The sequence below is a fragment of the Lissotriton vulgaris genome, chromosome 12 (genome assembly GCF_964263255.1).
Source record: "Lissotriton vulgaris chromosome 12, aLisVul1.2, whole genome shotgun sequence".
Taxonomy (NCBI): Eukaryota; Metazoa; Chordata; class Amphibia; order Caudata; family Salamandridae; genus Lissotriton; species Lissotriton vulgaris.
The window spans coordinates 721,628,653-721,651,507 of NC_141700.1; the positions used below are offsets into that span (position 1 = coordinate 721,628,653).

Here is a 22,855-nt window from a genome sequence, read left to right on the forward strand (position 1 = left end):
AAGACATAAACAGCAGACTGTGAAGATGCCACACAAGACATGACGTCGCGTGGAAGCTAAGGGTATGCTAGGGAGGCTGGGTGGGTTATTTGGGATGATGCCATCAATACATGCAGCTCTTCTGTTATCTTTTTGAATGAACTTAGATCACGTGCTAATAGATTACCCCACCAGTATGAACAATTTTGATTCATTAGAACATTATAGAATGACGTTGCTATATTTAGAGCAGATGTTTCTACGTTGGTTCGAAAAGTCATTTCTCAGATAGTCGTGTCGTTACAGTTTTTGCAGTAGACTCGATCTGTCTGGAGAACACGTGCGGTAAGTGGGTGAGAGAGATAATCAGAGTTTTAAAGTGTCCTTCATTGGTGACCACGCATGGTAGCGTGGCCGAGCGGTCTAAGGCGCTGGATTTAGGCTCCAGTCTCTCTGGAGGCGTGGGTTCGAATCCCACCGCTGCCAAAGATTTTTTTTAAACAGCCTTTTACAGAGGAGTCTCCCATCATCCTCTCCCCTTTGCTCACTACACATGCTCTAGCTGCACGTCCCTAATTTTGTTAAAGTTACACTTCACTCTTTTACACTTTCTTCTCTAAATAAATTGCTAATCTGTGGACTCCAGGAAGTCGCCTGATGTGTGCTTCTGTTAATGCGAAGTTTTACTTCAGCCCGCTGAGACTGTTGTCAAACCTATTGTTTAATAAATATTGATATGTTCTCTCCGCGTGGATGTCTCGCTCTTCTCTCTGCAATGTAAGAACGACCCTTGGCTAGGTAAACATTCAAAGTAAATTAAGAAGGAAGGTTGAGCTTCCCAAGTTAAATTTACGTTAGTAAATGTGTTTTTCAGCGTTAAAAACTGATGCTAAAGGAATACGTAGTCGGCAGGATTCGAACCTGCGCGGGGAGACCCCAATGGATTTCTAGTCCATCGCCTTAACCGCTCGGCCACGACTACCTGCTGGCATGATAGCCCACATAACCTTTCCCGGAAACAGCAAAAGTCTGCTGTACAGCTCCGGATTCCTAATCGAAGTTCCACATAGGAATACAAACGGTCGATAAAGCTTACGTTTTATGTGTCATTGCCCACGAACCAAATTCAGCTCTGCCTGAGGTTGGAGGTCTTCAATTTTTTTCTGCTCTGAACCCCTCTAAGCCAAATGTTTTGAAGTTGGGGCCCCCTCCTAAACATTTTGGCAATGATTTCAGGAGGGGTTGTGTCAGGGCTGACCACAGTGGGCTGGGTTTGTGAGATCATTTCAGGGTTAATTTTGCTGTACCTAATCCACACTAAATATAGACCTATAAAAGTGTAAATACATCAAACCAAAACAGAAATTAATCAGCAAACAGGGCTCCCTATAATTGGGCGGGTATGCAACAGCACTCGAAGCACTAAGGGTAGCTGCGGCTCTGAGTAGCAGTCTGTCTCGTGTGCCTCTCCCATCCCTTCCCCATCATGCTTGACCATCGCTCCAAGCTTAAAAGAGGCTTCCAGTCCCTTTCAGACCAAAACTAGCTCCCACATGTTGTCCTCTTCTGCAGGCAGAGTGCCCTCAACACTAACGCTAGCAAGAAATATGAGCTTGATGCTTCTTTTATAAAGTAAGACGGACATAATTGTGATGCAATGGGCAACTGACACTCCTGGACCCCAGCGACACTGCACCTGCTTCACTAATGATAGCTACTTCCTTCCAAGCGGACCGTCTCCTCTGCCCTTTGTAAAGGACATGGGCCCTGTCTTGCCTCATCCGACTTTCTGCTATTACTCTGAGGCACAAGCTATGGTATCTCCTCTGCATCAATATTTCCCTCCCATGTGCCACCGCTCCGAGGCCCAAAGCAACAGTGACACTGCAATGTGCACTGAGTTCTACTGAAAGCAAGGAACAATAGTAAAAAAGCCATCATTTTAGTTTGTTAGCCCTTCACACCACTGGGCTCCAGTGCCACTGCATCTGGAGTAGGCCTGGGCGGTAAACTCGGCTCCGCTTGCGGAGTTGCTGAGTTTTCAATACTCAATGCTCCGTGTCGAGCGCAGAGTTCTGAAAAACTCAGTGGTGCGGAGAGGAGTTCCTCCTCTCTCTCAGCTTGCCAACGCTAATTTGGCGAGTGAGGAAAATCTAATGCTAGACCACCTCCCAGGGAGATTTCTCAATGCAGGCGGCTGCGACAGGTCACATTGACGAAGCTGCCGTTTGAGAAGAACATCTGCTCGAGCGGAAAAAGAAGCTGCACCCTCTCGTTCTGGACATGATGCCATACTTGCTGATTTTAAAACGCGAGGCAAACACCCATTGCTAAAAATCCATAGAGCACAGCTGAGTTTTTTGCCACTTCACAGAGTTCAGCATAGCAGAACTATGCCCAGACATATTCTACAGCACCAATGATACCTCAAAGCTGTCTTCTCTGCCCATTCCATTGGGCCATCACACCTAGGCCTAAGGCCCAAAACAGGCTGCATGCCCCTTTGTGTAAAAAAATAGAGTCTCCAAATGTCCCCACTCTTTTGCTTGGGCCCTGCACTGTAAGTGTGGGGTGAGCCTTAAAGTTATCAAGAAAAACCTGCATGTAAACAGAAGTGGAAGCAAGTAGTATCAACGTGGACCCACTTTTTATGAAAAAACAATCATAACGTCCTTGAATGGCTATTGCAGTCCTTGAGGGGACTCTTGCTGGAAGAGAGAGGTGAGGTGCAGGTTTCTTTGAAGCCAAGGGAGAGACAGCGAGCTAAAGAAGAAAGATGCATTCTCACGAGGGTGCCTGCTGCATGAAAAAAAGTAAATATGTGCAATTGGTTAATCACCAAATGTAAAGGCTGCTTGGGAGCCAGTATTGGTTTTAATTGATGGAGTCTCTTGAAGCCTCAAACTGACAAAAATGTGCTATATTTGAGCGGTAACGTAAGAGTGTTATTAGTTGAGTTCTGCAATGGATCCTTTTTATGGACACTTGGTACTATGTTCAGTCTGATTATGTATACAGTTTGATGCCCATTACTAAAATATATACTTTGAAATCACTTGTTTTATCTTAAACTCTATAGCCCAGGTTAGTAAGATATCATGCAGATGCCTGAGTATCTACTGACTAGACTGCAGGTGACTCAGAACGCCGCAGCTAGAGCCTTGCTCATGCTGGGTCCCAGGGCCCGCACGGCTTCACAGCGGAAGTCTCTTCATTTGCTCCTGTCCGCAAAAGGATTCATTTTAAAGCCATGGTCCTGGCGTTTAAGGCTCTCCATGGTTTAGGAGTTGGGTACATTACAAAAAGAGTCCAATTTTGTCATCCACACCGTGCACTCAGGTCAGCAGCACTGTAACTGGCTCGGTCCCCCAGATACTTTGGGCACGTATCGGGGTTGTTCCTTCCAGGTGCAAGCAGCAAAGTTGTGAAACAATCTACCAGTCGATCTAAGGTTAACTCAGGATCTCCTGGCATTCAGGAAATCTCTAAACACTTGGCTGTTTCAGCTGTAAGCCCCAGAGCTTGGCTTCCACTCCGGGCTGAGTCTTCATCCTGCTTCAGCGCCGGGACACTCAATTGAGTGGCTGTGCGCTCTACAAATAAACTTTTAACATAACATAACAATGCAACACAGCAAGTGAAGATGATGTGCTGCTTTGAGTAAATGGGAGAGAGGAGAACAATGTCACATTTACTTCAGTGTGGCGTTGTTCTGCTGTTTCCCTGTACTGCCATGCACCAGCGCAGACATCGATGCATCATATTGCAATGGTGCCTGCATTGTGGTCAGCATAGTTTTCGTGGAGGAATAGGTCTCTTTCTGTACAAAAATGATGCTTAAAGCCATTCCCCTCTTTGTATCTGCACCGTAGAACACAGGACACATGAGAAGAGGGAAAACGTGGAGAAATTAAACCATTTCTCCTAGTCATGCCTGCCTCAGGATGCTCATGATTTGGGCAAAAATCTCCTTCCACAATTTTTTGTAGATCGGTATTTGTGTAAAAACGCATGGTCATTGTAGGAAGCTGGTTATTTATATAATATACAAAAAGAGGTATATTGTGCAATGAGTCCAGGTATTCCCTTATGAGTGGACAGGGCTTACTCTAGCAATCCCAAGTTGCTCTGCTAGGGAGTAGTGTGGTCAAGCAGCCTTAGGTTTCTGAGAGAGGAGTGTTAGACAACTGCAAAATTGCACACACAGCTAATAAACAGTGGCGGCTCCTCGAGGGAGTGTGCGAGGTGGTAGGGCGAGAGAGATGCATGGTGGGGGGTAGTAAACTGGCATATGGCCGAACTGAGTTAAGTAAATAAATAAGTAAAACAATTTACATTCCACGCACTGCAACGCCAACTCAGCGATGTAGCATGCGCAATGCAAATTATTTTATTTATTTACTTAACTCCATTTGGCCGTAGGCCGGAGTTTACTACTCCCACTCTGCCCCTCCCCCGCCCGCAGCACTCCATCAAGGAGCCGCCACTGCTAGTAAATGATGCACACAACTCAATAAGGAGATCCGCACCAACTTATAAAAATAACAGACATCTCTATATTTAACTAGGCACAGAATCAATGCACTCAGGTAAGTATGTTTAGGAGGAGAAATGCGCTTACGTTTAAAAAGTCAACACAGTGCAATTTTCAGTACCTGCAAAGTTATTCTATGGGAGGATATACAAGAATGGCATATAGGTAGAGTACAGTGACTTACATGACCAAACTCATGGACTTAAGGTGAGTACTGGGCCGGTCCAAGGCCACACCAAGAGGACACACTGGTCTCACTGGTGCGGCAGTGTGCAGAGATGCAATGCAGCATCGGGTGCCCAGTGTTAGTGTAGGGGGATTGTTGTTTGTGAAAAGATGCTGCAGGTCTGGACTGGGAGGCAGTTGGGCTGAGCCTATGGGGGCTCCGGCCTCGCGATGCTTGCGGACATGGGAACACCTTTGGTTCATTTCTCCACAGAAGAGGGACAGAGCGTTCCAATAGCTTATAGTGGATGTGGGGGAAAGCACACAGGAGTGGTAAACATGACCTCACACACAGCAAGCTGTGTCATGCTTCATCATAGGGCTGCTAACACACCTCCGCGTAGACCAACACTGGAGGTGGAGCAATATGGAGGGGGAAGACAATACAACATAAAATAACAGTGATGGGGGCTCACAAGTGAGCAAAGTGTGCAGATTTAGTGTTTAAAACTGGTTTCAGGGAATCCCTCTTCCAGTTTTAATAGTGGGTACCCTGACCAAATTAAAAAGGAAACAGTGGATGATGGGTTGGGGGAGCTTATAATGAGACACCCACCCCTCCACTCTTCAGAACATCTACATGTTTCAGCCGGCAAAATGTACTACCCCGGCTTGATCTGTGAGCAAGGGCGGTTGCCCGAAACGCGTCGGATCTAGTGGCTCTGTTGGATTAAAGAACCTATGCCAAATCTACACGTTGGAGTTGCGTGATCTTTTCTTTCACTCGCGCATGCGGATGTGTTGAAGATTGCATCTTTATGGATATGTATATATATATATATATATATATTCAACAAAAGAAACGTGCATCTTCATCACGCTATACAGGCCACACCAGCAGTGCTTGAAAGTTGTTCTTTTTATTCAGAAAAATTACAGGCATGACGCGTTTCAAGTTAGGACAACTCTTCCTCATATGCCATTAGCTGCCATCTCCGTGGGTTCGTTAGGATTTTAAATAACGTAACTTGTAAGGACAGTGAAAAAGGACTGCAGTCCATTTCATCCAGTTAAAGGCACAGTTATTTATGTATTTTCATCGCGCTGCTTTCAGCGATACAGCAGAGGTCAGTACTCTCCAATGTTCAAAGTTTTGCAAGTAACTCCCTAGTGGTACAAATATGACAGTTCCCTCTGTTGTTGGTTTTCAAAGCGTCCTGTTAGTTTGTCAAGGACTACATTGCCCATAATGCTCCATAACTGCCCTTCAATTCTACGCTGGTTTCCACTGCCGATTTTGGTAAAACCCAGATAAGTGTGATGTGCCCCGAGTGCAAAACATGCTATATATATATATATATATATATATATAGATCAAAAAAGGTTGCCACTTGCTTGGAGATGCACTCAAAGATCAAAGCAGGACCACATTATTTGCAATAAGGTCCTTTATTTCCTTGCATTCATTTTAAAAAGTTCAGTGTGAAAGGTCCTATGCGTTTCAAAGCTCCTGCTTCTTGTTCACGGACCGGTACTGTGATTGATGGCAGCAATTACGTCATCTTTGCAAGTCCCTCATTTAAATGACAATTACCTGCCCCCAGGTGGGCTGGCTCCGGTGCTCAGTTCTTAGAGCATCCGGGGACTTGCAGGTTTTATTTTGCCAGTATTTTTCCAAAGGTATCTGCCATACAATCCTGTTTTTTGTGCAATTATTAACCCTCAAGTGGGTATTTAAAAAGGAATCCAGTTCAGAATTAAAATAACCTTTGTCTTGCCGCACTTAAGAGATTCCAGTATCTCGCTGTAGACCATATATTTTCCATGGCGGTGAGAACTCCACGACCTAGGCTGGCCGTGTTACATATCGAAAAGAGGTTGCCACTTGCTTGGAGATGCACTCAAAGATCAAAGCAGGACCCCATTATTTGCAATAAGGTCCTTTATTTCCTTGCAAACCGGCATTCATATCAAAAAGTTCAGTGTATATATATTTATATATATGTATATATATATATATACAGGCGTCATGTAATCAGGCATTTTTATATGATTATCTCAGAACTATAAAAAATTGTGTTAGAAAACAGATTGTCAAAAGAAATTAATTAGCAAGTAAATAACAAAACTTGCAACCAACTGTGACTGAGAATAACATAACTAAGTACCTCAATAAATCCCTGAAGGAACGCTTACTGGTTCATTGATTTTGCCCGAGCTCTCAAGAGTAGATTGGGTTGTCCATTATACCTATCACCCTAGCGTAGGTGCACGTGCATGCCACAGTCAGCAACAGAAAGGATTTTTTTTCTTGCCTGACCCTCTCTATCATTTGTTGCTGACTAGAAATAAATGCTCAACATAAAAGTAGGACTACCTTTGCAAAACTCCATTAAGCAATTACCAAAGCCATGTTGGAATGGTGCTCGATTTTGTTCCCTGGACTAATTTCCAAGGAAAAGGGGCAATTATTAAACTTAATAAAGTCTATACATTATCATGTTTTGTCGGATGAACCTGTGCCAGTCACCTTGCCGCTGCCGACCACTTTTCTTTCTGTAAGATGGTGGTTGTGACAGGGTGGCGCCATTTTTCCTGGTTTCTGCTGCTGAGCAGTGGGGGCGGGGAGAGGGGGCCGAGGGTGAGTTTGGGGACGCAGCAGTGCTGGAAGGCATAGAGTGCGGAGGATGCTAGGTGGATGAGAGAGCAGCTGAAAGAAGCGCCCCACTGCAAATTTGAACAATAAGTGGGAAAGATAAAATAAAGATTTTAAGCAGTATATTGCAATTCAAAGGTATTTAAAGCTGTTAGAAATGGCGATTTCCGGTTGGCTAAGGCTTGCGCCAAAGCCAGGCAGAAACCACCATTCTAGGTCAGGGCAAGGAAGTCACCCGCCGCGATAACCCCCGCTCACCCTCTTGGTAGCTTGGCACGAGCAGTCAGGCTTATCTTAGAGGCGATGTGTAAAGCGTTTGCGCACGCACCCAGCAACAAAACCCAAAGCCCACCACAAAGGAAACTCCACACAAGGTTATATATAAAAATAGCCTTTGTATTATACCAAACACATCACATAATAAGCACACACTTTACAATGTGCCACTGGCACGGGCAGAATTTACAGGGGATTATATACACAGGACAGGGCCACGTGGACCACTGTCAGGAATAAGCACTTTTAGAACTAGCACTTGGTAGAATTAGCACTTTGTAGGAATAACACTTAGCACATATAATAACTGTAGCCCCAAATGGCAAATGTAGCACACAACCAGTAATCACTGGTAGAAGGTAAGTACCACCTACGCAATCCTAAACACCTTAGGAAAATATCACGCAGGGAACCATGAACTCACTAGCATCACCTATACTAGGAAAACACCCTCCTAAGCATACAAATACATTTAGGGGTATATGCATAAAAGCATTGCATATGAAATAACCATCACATTAGGCAGGTAATCACTAATTTGCACCCAAAGAGCACATAGAACTGACCCCAGGCCAACCTGGCCTCTCAGGGGCTGAAACGGCCTGTGTCCAGCAAAGTCAGGGCAGGCTGCGCAGTCAGCAAACAGAAGGGTGCGCAAAGGTTAAGGCCTAAACGAAGCAGCTGCCCACTAAGTGCTGGGCAGCTGTAGCAGGGAGCCTGGCACCAGCATGCCTCCTGGCTCTCTTCGGGGCACTGAATAAGCAATGGAGCCAAAAACAACGTGGGAGCCTCGTGGGCTCGAGAGAACTGTGTGCTCGGGAGCCTCATGGGCCCTGAAGAACTGTGTGCCCAGGAGCCTCGTGGGCTCTGAAGAAGATGCTGCCCACTGTGGGGGGAAAGGTCCCCTGCAAGCCGGGGCCGCTCTACCTCCTGAAATGCCCCCTCCATTGTTTGAGCCTCGTGGACTCTGAATACGGAATGCCCCCGAAATCGTTGGAGCCTCTCATGCTCGAATAAACCAATATGGCCCTCTTGGAGCCTCGTGGGCTCTGAAGAAATGCCTGGAATCGTTGGAGTCCCACTCGGGGACTCGAAACACAACTGTGCCCGGGTGGAGCCCTCAGGCCGTCTTGCTGCACCCACAGAGCCCCCCCCCCCCCCAGCCCTTTGCACTCACCGGGCTGCTCTGGGGACTCCGCTCTCCTGGTTGCGATGCCGGGGACAGCTCCCTCCACGTCAGGACGAGGGTTAGACCTGCGGGGTTCTCCTCGTGCGATGGGAGCCCCGCACACCGACAGGCCACATCCAGGCTTCGCTTGCCGGCAGTTGGGGCGGCTGGTAGAGAGCATCCACTGCTCTGACTCTCCAGCGGCGGCGGGCTCTCTCTCCTGGTCCGCACGGGGATTGGGCGGCCTGTGCAGCTTCCGGGTCGCCCGCCCTCAGCCGGGCAACAGCTGCTTCACTTCCAGGTCGCACTGGCAGCAGCCCGGCAACATCTTCTCGGGGCGGCAATGCGGGGTGGGCACCCGCTGGTACTACAAATGAATCGTCCCAGGCTGCCAAAATGCGGCTGAACGCGGGCAGCGCAGGGGTGAAATCCCTCGAGTTGCAGCTTCTTGCTGCAGCCACCAGTGCTCTGAGACAAAAGCAAAGAGCACTTAGGACTGGGACGATGTAGCGCTCCTTAGAAAAACGCAATCCATGCACCACTTAAAATAAAGGAACAAGCTCTCCCAGCACTCAAGTGAAGTCCTCAGTCCAGGGGAGGGGGGATATTGGAGCGCTCTGGCCAGCAGTCAAGAGCAGAGCGCTCTTTAAAAGTGAGGCCAAGTTCAGAGGAAGTCTTTTTAGAAGGTAGGGGGGGCAAAGGCTGGGCCCAGGGGCCAGCTCACAGGGCCCTCCAGGCAGGGAGGCAGTCCCCAGTGGCGGTTCCTCCTGGTGACCAGCAGCAGCAGGCCCCCCTCAAGTTAGGATCAGGGAAGAGAACAATTTGTGAGGGGTCACAGCCCCTTTTTATACACCTACATCCTTTGTCTGTGTCTGCAGGGTGGGGGGAAAACCAGACACAGCTGGTTTTGGAGCACTCTGTTGTGCTCAGCCCCTCTCACCATTCACTGGCCAGGCTAGGGACATCAGACACACCACAGGGGGTGGAGTCAGCATTGTGTAGGGAAAGCCCAGCCCTATTCAGATCCCAGGTGCACTCCTCCCACCCATCAGGCTGTCAATCTCTCTATTCACCACCGGGGCAGACCCATCTGACTCCTGGAGCCAGGCTCACCCGCCAGCTCCAGCCAACCGCAAGCCAGACAGTCACTGCACCTTTATCACACAGACATGCCAACTTCTAGAAGTGGCACTTCCACACTAGACACATTAACGCCGCACACCTCATCGCGCAGCATTTAATCACACGAGTCCGCACATACCAAACTCGCCCCTGCTCTCCCCACACATCAGGAACTACCAGGGACACATACAGTCCCTATGCATTCCTATGGAGGGAAGGCCAACCTTACCACACGCACACACTTTACCCTGGGACACAGTGGTAAAGTGCGCAGAAGCCAAAAATAAATAACACCAGGTCACAATTAAAAGCAAAAAAGTTTAGGGGTGAACCTTCCAGAAGGGCCTAGTCCAACAAAAGCTATACCATTGGCACCGCTCACTCAAAATCAAAATGCTGAGGGATCACCTGTGCAAGAAGACATCCTTCCCATGCTGCCAACAATTCGACAATACCACATTTACATCTTGCATCTAGTGGTGCTGCAGGTAGCAGCTCATACATTTCGGACTGTCTCGGAGCTGCCTCTGCAGTATTTGATATCCAAAAAACAACAAGAAGAAGTGTTGTGAGGGTGCAGTACTATAGGCTGTAATTAGGTATCTCTTGAGATCTCTTTTGGCCGCAAATGGCTCGGGGAAGGATATGGTGCAGGGGTGAGAGGTGACAATTAAGGATCTGGGGATGCATGTTCAAGTATAGTACCAGCCTGACCATTTAATTTTTCCGAAGTGCAGGGATAGGTGTGATATATAAATAAAATCTACATATGTGAAATAACATACGAATTCAATGCAGGGGAGTAGGCAAGCAGTGTCATGTAGGGGAGCTTGTTGGAAGAGAAATTAAACAAGGGCACTGCACTGCAAATTATACCTAAATTAACCAACCAAAAAAAACAAGCAAAACAGCAGTGGCCTCGGAGGGGTGGTGGGGGCTGCGAGCAGTCTTGAATCCAGGCCCGCGCTGGCCTAGGGCACAGCAGTGAGGAGCGACCCACCACCTTCCACCTGGGTTCAGAGGGCGAGCGGCTCTGTGCTGTGCCCCCAACCTGAATCCCGGTAACACTAGTCCTTCGGGGATGCCTGGTTCCAAAATGGCACTTGTCGGACTCAGCGGCTGACTCTGGGAGAGAGGAGAGTTGCATCCCAACACCGGTGCACTCTGTCCACTGTGTAGAGGTAGTTTGCAGTTCCCCCATGACGACCGCTGCCCCTGGTGGGAGGGGCATTGCACACCTACATGTGCCAAGTTGCTACATTATCTCTGGAACATTCCTGGCTTTAAAATGGCGGCTGCACACCCACGGTGGATCTCCGCACTTGAAGCCTCCCCCTCCCAGAAGCAATTGGCACGGTTATTATCTAAACCAGCAAGGATCGAAGGGGGAGAGCATCGGCCGCCCCCTTGTTAACCTTTGCGTACTCTGCCTACTTGGTTCGGCCCAGCACAACCTGTATCCAGCATGTTACTTCCATCACCAAAAATCCTGAGAAAATCTATTTGTATATATATGTATATAGAGATAACTCTAACCACTAGTATATGTAGTAGACCTTTTACTCACTACCATTCCTATGTGATTCTTAGAGTTTATCCATTTGTATCTCTTTTTTGAGTGACTTTACAACTTGTACATTTGCAATTTTCTCTGTTTGTATCTCTTCCTTGTGTGACTTTACAACTTGTACATTTGGAATTTTTTTCTGTTTGTATCTTTTTTGCAACTCATGTAATCCTCAATCCTTATGAATCAAAACTGGTTCTTTTGTAAAGCGCTCTGACACCTTCGGGTAATGTTCGCGCTATAATAAATCACATTTAATAAAAAAAAGAAATTGTTTTAAATCAAATAAATAAATTATGGGTGAGGTTAGGGGGCAGCACAGGGAGACTATTTGACGGCAAGCAAATGAAGCGAGGGAAGTTTCATTGCAGACGCAAACAGAAGTAGCAAAGACGCAGGCCAACCAAATAAAGAGTTATTTTAAAGTAAAAATAACCTGTACAGTAGGAACACATGTAAGAATGCCAGTCCTCATGGGAGGATACAAAATTCCAAAAGGAGGGACTACTAACTGTATTCACCAATGAAAAGTCAGCATTTCTAAAGGACAGCAATAGGAACCAATAAAAGAGATGGGCGTTTTTCAATCACATATCCTAGATGCAGCATGTCTCGAAGAGACAGAGCAAGTGCTGCCTAGAAGAGACCTAAAGAAGCATTGAAAATGCAATAGGTCTTGCCCTCGTTTAAGTTAAAGCAATTCTGTTTGTAATTAGGTGTTTTTTTTTAGCTATGCTTTTATTAGTGTTTTTTAAACTTTGATGTACATAACATGCATATGTATGCATATATGAATATGTATGCATGCATTTATATTTGTATTTATATAGATGTGCAGGTGTATATATACCTATGTTTATATATGTACGTATGTATATATATATATATATATATATATATATATATATATATATATATATATATATATATATATATATATATATATATATATATATATATATATATATAAATATATATATACACACATTCATATATATAAATGCATATGCATATATATATATGCTTATATATACATGTATATATATGTGCATATGTGTGTGCGTAGAGAGGTAGAGGTAGAGAGAGGTAGAGGTAAAGGTAGAGAGGTAGAGAGGTAGGGAGGTAGAGAGGTAGGGAGGTAGAGGTAGAGAGGTAGAGGTAGAGGTAGGGAGGTAGAGAGGTATCGGTAGAGAGTAGAGAGAAGTAGAGAGAGAGGTAGAAAGGCAGAGAGTAGAGAGTGAGTAGTAGAGAGTGAGTAGTAGAGAGTAGTAGAGAGTGAGTTTGACTTTGGCAAACGCCTACTTTGCTTTCACAAACACTGGTAAGAGGACACGCTTTTCTTAAGTAATTGTTTTCTCCTTGGATGCGTTTGCTATATTCTTTTACATCAGAAGCAAACAAACTGAAAATAAATTGAAAAGATGTCTTCATCGCTGTGATCGAAGGTATTCCTAGGTAAGCAGCCCAACCAACCCATAGCAATAACTTCATTTCTATTTGCAATTTAAAAGTGCCATTAATGCATTAACTTTAAAACACGAGCTGCACTGGGCAAGGGGCAAGAAAGGAAAGCCGCGAAATACTAACTTGCCATACAACATCCTTCATTAATAAACAACCTTCATGAAACAAATAAGACAAGGAAACAGAATGGTGTTCTTTCTAATAAAATAGGAATTGATGGGCAGAAGGATGTTTTTAATAAAATGTGAATAACAATGTAACTTTTCCATAGTGTGTTTTATGCACGCACGGAAATGGGAAAATGGTTACTTTCCCATTCGCGACCCTCCACCGCCACCTACTAAATGATTTATTTCATAGAAATCATTATTACGAGTATTTGACAAACCTGGTTATTTTCATTCGATGTATTACTATCGATGTTATTGTTTGAACAATTTTTAAAAAAATAGTGAATAAACGCGGAGTCGAAACTAGTACGCCATGTGTGGTCTGTGGCAAGTAGGCATACATTTCATAAGCAAGCGAGGCATGTAAATAAAATATAATACAAGATGGCCACAGCAGTTCAACGTCACATAAAATGTAACCAAGGTGTAAATGAATACAAGTGAATACAGCCCCCTCGCTGAAATGAGAGCAGGTGTTTCAAAGATCAGGGTGATGTCATTTCTGAAACAATGTTAGAAGCTGTGCTGCTTCACGCAGTTGGTTAACCTTTGTTAACAAGCCCAGCCCATCATGGGAGGGACAGAAGATGTGCACACAGGAACTGCCTTCACTGGCAGCGAGAAAAACAAGCATTGGCATAGCCAATAGGTTTCACCTTTGGGACCTTATAAGTATTTAGTTATGCAGCACAATATCCTTGGCCTATACCTCCTATGCCTTTCAAGTACTGAAGAGGAAATGATATTGGAGGGGGCAGGTATGCGAGAGAGCAGAACACAATAGTGCCCTGTGACCTCACCACCACTCCAGGGCTGTAATGGAGCTCCAAGGCACAGGCCACAGGTGCCGGCTCTGGAGCACAGAGGCTCACGATGGCTGGCACAATCTGATGTTTGTCTATTCGCCCTTCTGTGGTTTATGAAGGTGAAACTGGATCATGCAATGCAACAATCACAAGGTGAATAATGGATAGATAGCTCTCGTGTCTACCAACAAGTGAAGGTATGTCAGCAAGCCATATGTTTTAAAGGCAGACATAATTCTACCACCTTCTTGCTTTGGACACTCTCAACAAACCATTTGTGTCGTATTCCAAGATATCTGTGCTGTCCACCGAAAAGTGAAACTCCTTGAACAGCTACTAAGCCGCTGATTGCAGTTTTTCAGAATATCCCCCAGTTTCACACACCAAGATAGCGTTACCCTCCAAAAACAAGCCATAGGTGTTGCATAAGTTAAAATGCTGCTTTCCTGGGTGGCCGGCATATGCAAAGAAAACAAGCATCTCTCAATAGTCAGCCATGTATCCTGCCTCTCTCACCAGCCTTAAATGCTCACTTGGTTTCCTCCCTCAATGGTTTCTACATCCTTCCGAAGCCTTGCCTCTTTCCACTGTTTTGCCCCTTCCATTCTGCCGACCAGACCCACAGGGACAGATTTTCAAAGAGTTTGTGTTGGGTTTGACAAAACCCCAAACCTGCGAGTATTTAAATTTTCACTTAAAAACACTTTTTTTTACTTCACAGCCAAACTAAAAGTTCTGAAAAGTGTAATCCATTTCAATCTTTATTTCGATCTATGGATCATCAAAGATATACAGACAATAAAATCATTTCGCAAATCAATAGAACATTGCTTATAAAATGACACTGCTACACATTAATCAATTCATCATCACAATAAGGTTAAAAATCAATAGTGGGGTTAGGTTTGTTTAAAAGCCAGTTCCGTTTTTAAAAGGCGATTGTGAGTAAACCACATTGCTGTTAGATACTTTGCCACTGTGAACACAATTGGGGGGGACACATCAGTTTTTAAAATTCTGTACGCAGGAAGGAACTGTCTGAAACCCAGATTTTTGAAAAGGGGGATTAGCCAATGTCTCCTGATTCTTTTGTAGGCTTTGCAAAAGAAGACCACATGTAGATCATTTTCTTTATAGTGCGCACATGCCGGGCAGTGCTCAGTGGTCGGGGCAGAAGACCTGGAGCTAGTGAATGATCTAAGGGGGAGTGTACCATATCTCCATTGCAAAAATAGCTTTCTGGTCAGCACAGGCGTTACACCATCCAGAACACATTCCAGTGAGTAGAAGTCTTTGCTTTGGATGAATGAGTTCATTAGAGATCCCTCTCGCACTGTGTTCAAGATATTAGCTAACTTTCGGTCATAGTAGACTTTGGACAATACCTTGCCTGGGATCCTGGTGCTTGCGTTTACCAGATCAGTCCAAAGTTCTGATAGGTCCAGACTCTCACAGGAGCTTTATATATATCCAAGCAGTGGGATGTTGGAGGCTTTTGGTAAAGTTAAAAACTCCTGGAGCTCCATTCTGTAGTTGATAAGATCTTGGCTGCTCCATAAACGTCGCCAGAAGGTTAGTGGTTTAAGACCCAGTTCATATGCAATTGGCCTAATACCCAAATCCATTCTCAGTGGGAGTAACGGGGTACTTGGTGGAAGAGCTGCCAACTGCCTGATGAATTTATTTTCCGTGCTTGTTAAGTTTTTGGCAGAGGTGTGGCCCCACAACTCACCCCCATAGGTTACTGTCCCCCTTGCCTGGGATTTGTAGATCTGGATGACAGGGCCAAGTGGACGACATGATGATGTGTTTGCCATCCTAGAGATTCCACCCGTTATCTGGACCAATTTCTTATTTGCCCTAGTCTGTTGTGTACCCCAGGTCATGTGCTCATTGAGGGTTACTCCCAAATACTCAAATGTAGATACCCTCTCTAGCCGCACTAGACCTAGAGAGGGATTGGGACGTGATGATGGGGTGGGGTTTAAGATCATATATTTTGTTTTGGTGACATTATTCTCGAGATACCTCTCTATACAAAATTCCAGAAACCCATCCAGTACACGTTGTATTCCCATAGGGATTTCGACAGCAGCAGGGTATCATCCGCAAACATAATTGCGGGTACCCTGCTGCAGTTCAATTTGGGGGCATCAATATCATTAATCCTGGTCAGATGGGTGATTACCCCGTTTACAAAGAGGCAGAACAGGGTCGGTGCGAGCACACAGCCCTGTCTCACCCCTCTGTCAATGGGGAATCTTTCAGTTAAGTTGCCATTTCTACCACATCTGACACGGGAAAGTTGTTCTGATGCAATTTCATCAGAATAGCGAGAATGTCTAGCGGACCACCTAGATCAGCCAGGACATTCCATAACTTGGATCTTGGCACCAAATCGAAGGCGGCTCGCAAGTCCACGAAAACTGTGTACAAGCTGCCGCCCTCGATTAGCGCGGTTCTCCAATAAATGAGATTCAGGCGGAATATCTGATCAGTTGTGGACACCCCCCTCCTGAATCCCGCCTGGTAAGGACTCAGAGTGGCAGTCTCCTCAAGCCAATTCTGGAGACGATCCAGGATAAGCCATCCGAAAAGCTTTTGGGAAACATCTATTAGGCTGATGGGCCTATAATTGACTGGGAGCAGAGGCGAGCCCTTCTTAACCCCTTGCGTGCGGGGCGTATTTTCCGCCTGTGCTGACTCCTCCTTGCGCGGGCGGAGTCATGACGGAACGGTTCCGTCATCAGCACAGCTCAACCGATGCTGATGACGGACCCGTTCTGTCATCAGCACGCAAGGGGTTAAATATCGGAACTACCTCTGCACCCAGCCAAGTATTAGGGACCTCCATACCTTTTAAGATGGCATTAAATATTGTCTACAAATAGGGGGCCCAAAAGTCAGGCTCTTGTTTAAAGAGGTCACCAGGGAGGCCATCCAACCCTGGAGCCTTGCCTGATGATAGGCGTGCAATAGCAACTCGTACCTCCTCTTCTGTGAAGGGGTAGCCCTCAGGATAAGTAATGTTATCAAGTGTAATTATTATTGAGGGCATCTCCACTTTGCGTATCAACCATAGCTGCCACCTTTGGAATTGGGGAACCTGATTCGAGTATCGGCCTTGGCTTAACATCTTATGATTCTGGGCAAATCACTTAATTTCCCTGTGCCTACAAAAAATGAATGTGTCCTTGTATAATGTAACTGGTGCTCATATAAAGCACCCCATTACCTTCTGGTCGAATTTGCGCTATATAATACAGCTAAAAAAAGAATTCAGAGACTCGTTTTGAACTGTTTGGTGCTCATCATAGTTATGTTACAGTTGACATGCTATGTGATGAAGAAAGCGCTAATGTTAATTTACTTCAATCGAGTGAAAACCGGAAAAAGTATTAACTTTGTGCAGCATGAATATATTAATGTCCTATGACAATTCCCGCTCCTCGAATCTGTTTCAACGCTCTCTCGAAAAATTAGACCTCTAAACGAAGGAGCATTGAACTTTCGGTTTAATAACTTTCAAAATCCAAACCACAGAGGAATCCTGAAGGCTGAGTCTTGCACTGCTGCTATCAAAGAAATCCGTTTAGAAGAGGAAATAAAAGGGAGGAAAAAGAAAGTTGGCTACCTGTCCAAGGGGAAGCAGCATCAATAACTGGAAATTCAAATTAAAATGCCTCATGAAACATGAGATGAAAGCGATCGGTCCAGCAATCACAGAGAACTGTTTAAAAAAAAACTTTTTGTAAAATGTTGGCAAAACCTGATCCTGATGAGGTTTTTATCCTGCAAGTAAGAATCGCTGGCTCGTACGGACAGGGTGGCAGGCCATTACTTAACTCGTATATTAGGTCAAGGAGTCTGGGCGGAACAGCGATAGGGCTGAGACTGCTGCTGGTGGTGTGTTACAGAAGATGATATCTGTTTGCATCCAGTAAATATCCGCAATATTAAAAAAAAAAAGTTAAGGCAGTTGGGCCTGTTGTGGGATACGGGTCTAGTTCGAAAGCAAAACAAGACGAACAGCATGAGTGCCAGCTGGACTCCCCTCCCTGCTGTTTGTTCCATGTTTGCAGAGAGAGCGGTGGATGAAGAAAGACCCGCTGGTGGGGCATCGATACAAAAAGGATTGCTCGACCAGTCGCAGAGGGTGTGGCCGCTCTGAAAAACAAGTCAGGTGAAAGCGTTTAGAAACAAACATGACGGGTGGTGTTAACTACCAAAAACAAACTAGTCTAAAGTCTCCCTCTTAAAAGGAGGTAAGCTAATAGTGTGCTGCCCGGTGCCCTGCCCCTAGTTCTGACCTTGCTCCGCAGCTGCACTTCTCCATGTTGGATTTCGTAGATATGTAGTACGCCAGTGCCCCACGAGTAGTTGCCCAAACAAACAAAATGGGCACTATGCGGCAGTTGCTTTCAATCAAAGACAGTGTAGTTAAGCGACTTCAGATTGTGGCAGATAATCTACAGCTTCTCCATGGGGCTGCACATGGTGGTGGTTATGGCAGCTGGAACCTCTATGTCAAAGTCAAAGTCAACTTTGACTTTGACTTTGACTTTGAACCTCTATGCTTCGGCCCTTGACAGCAATACACAAGAAATGCCCCGCCCTCAGCTTGAGACACAAAGAAAGGGCCAACACCACCCGGGTGAAAGGGTTGTTCAACAAGGTGCGCTATTCCTATCAGCAACAAGAATTTGCCACACAACAAGCAAGACATGCGACCGCGACCGGGAGTTGTGTGCTAGCGCAAAAAGAAAATTGAAAAAAAACACAGGAGTGGTGTGTGCGAAAGTGAAGCAAGTGAAAGTGATCGCATAAGCCAGATGGCGCCTGTGCGCGTCAATGCGCACGTAACCGCAAGCTTTAGGCCATGGTAGGATTTCTAATGCCCACTTACTAAATGTCTCGCCAAACAAATGCATGCGCTGGCTCACGCGAGACCTAAAAATCCCCACTGTATCACGCCAGTAAAGCATCCAATCCCTATGTGGGCATCTTTTTTCTTGTTTGTCTCCCCGTGTGCACGGTGGAATCATACTGATTCCAAAAGGTCCTCTGCATGACAGGGTAGAGCATGCGCTGCTTTTCACCAGGCCGAGACCTAAAAAGGACTACGTTAAAGGCTGGCCTTGCAAGAGCACTGACAGGGAGGCAATGCCTCAAGTGATATGATTCGTACAAGAAACACCTGATACGGAGTAATGAAGAATACTAAATAGTAATATATTCAACTCCTTATAGGCTAAAGCATAATAAATGTTGCATATGTTTACACCATTATAAAATGAGATGCAGTGACAATTAAAACAATAAAAGCAGAAGTCTGATCAGCACGCACAACACAGAAACATCTCCCACATCGGTCGCTCTATGAGTGAATACATTCACAACCAAGCGGGTCCAATAGAGTGATTCCTGTGCTACCTTTACACATAGCACAAGACACCTCAACAGTGATATGAAGTACTCAGGGCCACTGGAACTATGCAGCATGGGAGGGCCACATTTTTAGGCAAGGTTCAGTAAATTATGTGGCAAGAAAAGGCAAACTAATATGGCACATTTTTTATAGTACAACTTAATTAATATTTCATTTTTACACTCTTTAACAAGGTCTGGGCATTGGTTGCACCTCATTAGTACCAGTTTAACACCCTAATATAGTAATAAGCAACAGAAATGTAACCTGTCAACCTTTGCAGATGGCATTCCACTGCGTGGCAGCACGTGTTACTGAATTTTTGTAACTTTTGAACTGTTTGAGCTAAAAACAATTTTTTGTTAAAACCAGTAGAATATGCACCAGATGAAACATTATGCGGTAAATGGTGAAAATCTTTAATAATGCAAACAACACAGTGGCCACACACAATTCCTTTAGCCCGGTGACCCTGAAAATACAAGAACACTACAAGAACTGTGACGAATTTTACTAGACTCATTGTACTGATGAGTATCAGCAAGCAATTAAGTAATTCCACATCAAAATAACAAGTGTGTGGTCTGACTACCATGCTCTCAGAATGGAGATAACTTGGCGGCTGCTAAGACGAGTGAGAACAAGGTTAAATAGAAAAAAACCTAATCCATTTTAAATGTTTTTGTTCACATGTACCTGTTCTGCTTAGTTTCTTCTGAATGGCGTTCTATCTTCTGTCCTGTCCTTGTGTCGCCTGCAATGTGACCAGCTCTCAGCTCGGAGCTTCCATGTGGACCCTACGTCATCTGAGGCACCACCCAAATGTGCTGGGGTTTTAACCAGTACCAGGTAGCATTTTGGAACTTTCAGTGTCACTTCTACCTTTTCAATGTGAGGTCTAACGTCTAAGACCGGAGCATGTAAAGTATTGTTGTTAGAAGTATGCACTGCAAGTCTAGGGCCTTATTTCTGTATGTCACTGTTGGGTTATGCCATATAGATTCAAGTTGGCTGCCTCTTATGCTTGATGTCAATATTTTGTCGACGCTCCTGAGAGCTGTTATCGTGTTCTTCAGGACTGGGTTCTCCTTGACTGCTGGGTGTCTTGTGGCTGTGAGGAGGGTGATGGGGTTCATGCCCTTTAATAGTCCACGCTCTAGCATCAGCCAAGCTGGGGTATATTCCTTTCTTGGGTCTAACCAGTGTAGTCCCTGTCTGGCTACGCATGCTACCTGGAATCTTTTGCGGTTTGTTATGTTCAGACCGCCCTGATCTTTTGTGAGTCTGAGCTTGTGTAGGCTTATTCTGGGTTTTTTCCCTTTCCACAGGAAGTTGTTAAGTATCTTGTCTAGTTTCTTGTGGAAGTCTTCTCTGTTCGTCAATGGCAGCATGGCTAACATTTAGTTGACCACAGGTGTTAGCATCGTTTTTATCGCTTCTATCCTTCCCCACCATGTGGTGAATTTGGGCGACCACCCATCCACTTTCTCTTTAATTTTCGTGATTGTTGCCTTTTCGTTGTGCTCCAGTGTCGTTTTAAGGTCTCTCTTGAAAAGGATACCTAAGTATTTTATGGGTTTATGTTGCCATGTTAATCCTGAGTTCCCTAGTACCTCTCTTGTTGTGTGGATATTTAGGGGTTTGCATTCTGATTTATCTTTGTTGAGCTTGTACCCCGAGACTTGAGCGTATTTGTCAATAGTGTCAGTTAATGCTCTAATGGATCTTTCGGGGTCCTCTGTGACTATTAGGACATCGCCCGCATACGCCTCCAGCTTAAAAGTTTCTTTCCCTATTGGTATTCCTACTATTTCCTCATTTGTTCTGATCAGCGTGAGGAGTGGTTCAATGGCTAATAGTAATAGGGCTGGTGATAGTGGGCAGCCTTGTCTCGTACCTCTGCCTAGGTCGAATGTGTTCGATGTGCCTCCATTGACCACCACCCTGGCTTGGGGGTTTCTGTATAGGGCCATCACCATCTTCCTATAATTCGGTCCTAAACCGAATTTCGCCATTCGATCCTCCAGACATACTCTACCAACACATCCCTCATTTTAAAAGTTACACTTCACTCATTTACACTCGCTCTCTAAATAAATGGCTAAACTGTGGACTCCAATAAATCGCCTGATGTGTGCTTCTGTTAATGCGATGTTTTACTTCAGCCTGCTCAGACTATCTCAAACGTATTGTTTAATAAATATATTTTCTCTCCGCGTGGTGTCCCCGCACTTTTCTCTGCAAGATATAACAACGTACCTTTTGTAAGTAAACATTCAAAGGAAATTATGAATGCGGGTCTATCTTCACAAGATAAACTTATGTTAGTAAATGTGTTTTTCGCAATGCTAAATTAATGCGTAAATGAGTTTTTTCAGCTTTATTTGAAAACTGAAACTAAAGTAATGCGTAGTCGGCAGGATTCGAACCTGCGCGGGGAAACCCCAATGGATTTCAAGTCCATCGCCTTAACCGCTCGGCCACGACTACCTGCTAAAAACGTTCTTCAAACAACCTTTCTTGAACATCACAACAGCCAGGTTCATCGCTCCGAATTGTTAATGTAAACTGCCACGTAGAAAAACAAACGGTGTATAAAGGACACATTTTATTGTATTGCGCAAGAACCAAATTCAGCTCTGTCTGAGGTCGGAGGTCTTCATTTAATTTTTGCTCTAAACCCCTCTAAGCCAAATGTTTTGAAGATGCCCCCTCCGAAACTTTATGACAATGGTTTCACGAAGGGTAGGGTCAGGGCTGACCACAGTGGGGTGGATTTGTGTGATCATTTCAGGGTAACTTTTGCTGTTCATAATCCATATTAAATACAGACCTATAAAAGTGTAAATACAGCAAACCAAAACAGAAATTCATCAGCAAATAGGGCTCCCTGTAATTGGGAGGGTATGCAACAGCACTCGCTGCACTAATGTTACCTGAGGCTCTGAGTGGCAGTCTGTCTCCTGTGCCTCTCCCACCCCTTCCCCGTCATGCCTGGCCATCACTCCAAGCTTAAGTGAGGCTTCCAGTCCCTTTCAGACCAAAACTAGCTCCCACATATTGTCCTCTGCAGGCAGAGTGCCCTCAACTCCAGTGCTTAATTTGTAAAATATTAAGTGCAGGAGCTAACATTTTTCTAGGAGCCACACCCACCTCCATGGCTCCACCCACTTCCTTCAGTGGCTCCACCCACTTCCATTATTGGGTCTACCCACATCCACAAGTCTGTATGTGTCAACACATCAGAGCCACCTCCTCACTTCTTGAGTTCCGCAAGAAGCTGAAGCCCTGGCTCTTCACATAAGCACCTAGAGTACCTCACACCTACATAACTGCCCAAGCACCCGGATACACTCTTGGGTGATTAGTGCGCTATAATAATCAATATACCATAATATAAAATATGAGAAGCCTCTTAAAGTGAACTTGGATTACAGAATGTGTGTGTGTGCCTGAGCAGAGACGTCACCGGAGCTAAGCAGCATGTCTTCACTGCGAGAAGTGCTGTATTCTGCCTGGT

General features: G+C 45.1%; 3 non-coding genes across 3 annotated transcripts; 1 reads left to right on the top strand and 2 right to left on the bottom strand.

Annotated features, from left to right (window-relative positions):
• Positions 1-383: 383 nt before the first annotated feature.
• Positions 384-465, top strand: TRNAL-UAG (transfer RNA leucine (anticodon UAG)). Its single transcript has one exon. It is a non-coding gene; the product is annotated as a tRNA-Leu (tRNA).
• Positions 466-879: 414 nt separating this feature from the next.
• On the bottom strand, positions 880-961 carry TRNAS-AGA (transfer RNA serine (anticodon AGA)). Its single transcript has one exon. It is a non-coding gene; the product is annotated as a tRNA-Ser (tRNA).
• A 20,782-nt stretch (positions 962-21,743) lies between these two features.
• On the bottom strand, positions 21,744-21,825 carry TRNAS-UGA (transfer RNA serine (anticodon UGA)). Its single transcript has one exon. It is a non-coding gene; the product is annotated as a tRNA-Ser (tRNA).
• Positions 21,826-22,855: the final 1,030 nt, after the last annotated feature.